We start from the raw sequence: 3,562 nt of genomic DNA, 5'->3' as shown, positions 1-3,562 counted from the left end.
GAGAATAGTACAGTAGAGAATAGTTCAGTAGAGAATTGTACACTAGAGAATAGTTCAGTAGAGAATAGTTCAGTAGAGAATAGTTCAGTAGAGAATAGTATAGTAGAGAATAGTTCAGTTCAATAGAGAATAGTATAGTAGAGAATAGTTCAGTACAGTAGAGAATAGATCAGTAGAGAATAGTTCAGTACAATAGAGAATATTTCAGTAGAGAATAGTTCAGTACAATAGAGAATATTTCAGTAGAGAATAGTTCAGATCAGTAGAGAATAGATCAGTAGATAATTATTCAGTAGAGAATAGTTCAGTTTAGTAGAGAATAGTTCAGTAGCTAATAGTTCAGTAGAGAATAGTATAGTAGAGAATAGTTCAGTACAATAGAGAATAGTTCAGTTCAATGGAGAATAGTTCAGTAGAGAAACAGTTCAGTGGAGAATAGTTCAGTAGAGAATAGTATAGTAGAGAATAGTTCAGTACAATAGAGAATAGTTCAGTAGAGAATAGTTCAGTAGAGAATAGTATAGTAAAGAACAGTTCAGTAGAGAATAGTACAGTAGAGAATGGTTCAGTAGAGAATAGTATAGTAAAGAATAGTTCAGTAGAGAATAGTACAGTAGAGAATAGTTCAGTAGAGAATAGTATAGTAAAGAATGGTTCAGTACAATAGAGAATAGTTCAGTAGAGAATAGTTCAGTAGAGAATAGTTCAGTAGAGAATAGTTCAGTTCAGTAGAGAATAGTTCAGTAGGTAATTATTCAGTAGAGAATAGTTCAGTAGAGAATAGTACAGTAGAGAATAGTTCAGTAGAGAATTGTACACTAGAGAATAGTTCAGTAGAGAATAGTTCAGTAGAGAATAGTATAGTAGAGAATAGTTCTGTTCAATAGAGAATAGTATAGTAGAGAATAGTTCAGTACAGTAGAGAATAGATCAGTAGAGAATAGTTCAGTACAATAGAGAATATTTCAGTAGAGAATAGTTCAGTACAATAGAGAATATTTCAGTAGAGAATAGTTCAGATCAGTAGAGAATAGATCAGTAGATAATTATTCAGTAGAGAATAGTTCAGTTTAGTAGAGAATAGTTCAGTAGCTAATAGTTCAGTAGAGAATAGTATAGTAGAGAATAGTTCAGTACAATAGAGAATAGTACAGTAGAGAATAGTTCAGTAGAGAATAGTATAGTAGAGAATAGTTCAGTACAATAGAGAATAGTTCAGTTCAATGGAGAATAGTTCAGTAGAGAACAGTTCAGTGGAGAATAGTTCAGTAGAGAATAGTATAGTAGGGAATAGTTCAGTACAATAGAGAATAGTTCAGTAGAGAATAGTTCAGTAGAGAATAGTATAGTAAAGAATAGTTCAGTAAAATAGAGAATAGTACAGTAGAGAATAGTTCAGTAGAGAATAGTATAGTAGAGAATAGTTCAGTGGAGAATAGTATAGTAGGGAATAGTTCAGTACAATAGAGAATAGTTCATTAGAGAATAGTTCAGTAGAGAATATTACAGTAGAGAATAGTTCAGTACAGAATTGTACAGTAGAGAATAGTTCAGTAGAGAATAGTTCAGTAGAGAATAGTTCAGTAGAGAACAGTTCAGTGGAGAATAGTTCAGTAGAGAATAGTTTAGTAGAGAATAGTTCAGTACAATAGAGAATATTTCAGTAGAGAATAGTTCAGATCAGTAGAGAATAGATCAGTAGATAATTATTCAGTAGAGAATAGTTCAGTTCAGTAGAGAATAGTTCAGTAGCTAATAGTTCAGTAGAGAATAGTATAGTAAAGAATAGTTCAGTACAATAGAGAATAGTACAGTAGAGAATAGTTCAGTAGAGAATAGTATAGTAGAGAATAGTTCAGTACAATAGAGAATAGTTCAGTACAATAGAGAATAGTTCAGTAGAGAACAGTTCAGTGGAGAATAGTTCAGTAGAGAATATTATAGTAGAGAATAGTTCAGTACAATAGAGAATAGTTCAGTAGAGAATAGTTCAGTAGAGAATAGTATAGTAAAGAATAGTTCAGTAAAATAGAGAATAGTATAGTAGAGAATAGTTCAGTTCAATAGAGAATAGTTCAGTAGAGAATAGTTCAGTGGAGAATAGTTCAGTAGAGAATAGTATAGTAGAGAATAGTTCAGTACAATAGAGAATAGTTCAGTAGAGAATAGTTCAGTAGAGAATAGTTCAGATCAGTAGAGAATAGATCAGTAGATAATTATTCAGTAGAGAATAGTTCAGTTTAGTAGAGAATAGTTCAGTAGCTAATAGTTCAGTAGAGAATAGTATAGTAAAGAATAGTTCAGTACAATAGAGAATAGCACAGTAGAGAATAGTTCAGTAGAGAATAGTATAGTAGAGAATAGTTCAGTACAATAGAGAATAGTTCAGTTCAATGGAGAATAGTTCAGTAGAGAACAGTTCAGTGGAGAATAGTTCAGTAGAGAATAGTATAGTAGGGAATAGTTCAGTACAATAGAGAATAGTTCAGTAGAGAATAGTTCAGTAGAGAATAGTATAGTAAAGAATAGTTCAGTAAAATAGAGAATAGTACAGTAGAGAATAGTTCAGTAGAGAATAGTATAGTAGAGAATAGTTCAGTGGAGAATAGTATAGATAGTAGAGAATAGTTCAGTACAATAGAGAATAGTTCATTAGAGAATAGTTCAGTAGAGAATATTACAGTAGAGAATAGTTCAGTACAGAATTGTACAGTAGAGAATAGTTCAGTAGAGAATAGTTCAGTAGAGAATAGTTCAGTAGAGAACAGTTCAGTGGAGAATAGTTCAGTAGAGAATAGTTTAGTAGAGAATAGTTCAGTACAATAGAGAATATTTCAGTAGAGAATAGTTCAGATCAGTAGAGAATAGATCAGTAGATAATTATTCAGTAGAGAATAGTTCAGTTCAGTAGAGAATAGTTCAGTAGCTAATAGTTCAGTAGAGAATAGTATAGTAAAGAATAGTTCAGTACAATAGAGAATAGTACAGTAGAGAATAGTTCAGTAGAGAATAGTATAGTAGAGAATAGTTCAGTACAATAGAGAATAGTTCAGTACAATAGAGAATAGTTCAGTAGAGAACAGTTCAGTGGAGAATAGTTCAGTAGAGAATAGTATAGTAGGGAATAGTTCAGTACAATAGAGAATAGTTCAGTAGAGAATAGTTCAGTAGAGAATAGTATAGTAAAGAATAGTTCAGTAAAATAGAGAATAGTATAGTAGAGAATAGTTCAGTTCAATAGAGAATAGGTCAGTAGAGAATAGTTCAGTGGAGAATAGTTCAGTAGAGAATAGTATAGTAGGGAATAGTTCAGTACAATAGAGAATAGTTCATTAGAGAATAGTTCAGTAGAGAATATTTCAGTAGAGAATAGTTCAGATCAGTAGAGAATAGATCAGTAGATAATTATTCAGTAGAGAATAGTTCAGTTCAGTAGAGAATAGTTCAGTAGCTAATAGTTCAGTAGAGAATAGTATAGTAAAGAATAGTTCAGTACAATAGAGAATAGTACAGTAGAGAATAGTTCAGTAGAGAATAGTATAGTAGAGAATAGTTCAGTACA

This window comes from Salmo salar, unplaced genomic scaffold, assembly GCF_905237065.1.
Source record: "Salmo salar unplaced genomic scaffold, Ssal_v3.1, whole genome shotgun sequence".
NCBI lineage: Eukaryota > Metazoa > Chordata > Actinopteri > Salmoniformes > Salmonidae > Salmo > Salmo salar.
This window is presented reverse-complemented; position numbering follows the sequence as displayed.